This window comes from Echinops telfairi, unplaced genomic scaffold (assembly GCF_000313985.2).
Source record: "Echinops telfairi isolate 266 unplaced genomic scaffold, ASM31398v2 ScPeMD7_443;HRSCAF=831, whole genome shotgun sequence".
In the NCBI taxonomy this organism is placed as follows: Eukaryota; Metazoa; Chordata; class Mammalia; order Afrosoricida; family Tenrecidae; genus Echinops; species Echinops telfairi.
The window spans coordinates 63,039,985-63,041,212 of record NW_022104341.1 but is presented as its reverse complement, the minus strand read 5'-3'; positions in this window follow the sequence as shown (position 1 = coordinate 63,041,212).

The following is a 1,228-nucleotide window of genomic DNA, read 5'->3' as shown; positions in this document are numbered from 1 at the left end:
GAGCCAATCAGTGGCAGTAATGACAGAGCATGCGCTGTTACGCAAAAACCGCGATAGAGTGAAGCCACGGAAGTTGAAGTGTGAAGTGGGGAGGGTTCACTGTACTCGTGTATAAGCCGAGTTTTTCAGGACATTTTTAATGCAGTTTTCATAGTAAAATTAGGTGCCTTGGCTGATATTCAGGTCAGCTTATACTCGAGTATATGGTATTTTTTGGGAAAAAATTATTTAGGGAAAATTCATAAAAAAGTAACCATTTTGTAAGATATGGAAAAATATAAATAATAATAAGTATAATTATTATTTATATTATAAGAATAAGGGTTCCTGTGGGGCAGAGTGGAAAAGGGAGGGGATAATGGGGAGATGATATCAAAGCACTCAAGAAGAGAGAAAATGTTCTGAAAATGATGGTGGCAGTCAGATATATATTTTTACAGTAGAAAAATCACTTGAAACCCTGTCAGAATAAAAAAAATATTAAATTTTTGAGATATATGCAGACATATGTACACTAAAAACTATAGATCTTATTTTTTATCCTGCTTTTAAAATACATCAATACATAAAGAATATTTTTTTCAAATACTTTTTTGGGCCTCTTACATCTCTCATCACAATCCATACATTATCCAGTGTGTCAAGTCAAGCACATTTGCACATATGCTGCCATCATCATTTTCAAAGCATTCTCTTCCCACTTGAGCCTCTGATATCAGCTCCCCATTTCTTCCCCCTCCCTCCCCTGCCCGCCCTCCCTCACAAACCCTTGATAAGTTATAGATTATTATTTCCATATCTTACATCGTCCTCCATCGCCCCTCACCCACTTTTCCGTTATTTGTCTCCCTGGGAGGGGGGGTCTATGTTGATCTTTGTGATCCATTCCTCATTTCTCCCCCACCCTCCCCTAATCATCCTGGTATCTCTACTCTCATTGTTGACCCTGAGGAGTTTATCTATCCTGGATTCCCTGTGTTGTGGACTCTTATCTGCAGCAGTGTGAATGCTCTAGTCTAATCCATCCGATTTGTAAGGTAGAATTGGGATCATGATAGTGCGGAGGTGGTGGTGGGGGGTGGGGAGGAAGCATTAAAGAACTAGAGGAAAGTTGTGTGTTTCATTGGTGCTATACTGCATCCTGACTGGTTCATCTCTTCACTTTGACCCCTCTGTGAGGGGATGGCCAATTGTCTACAGATGGGCAATGGGGTCTCTGCTCCATGCC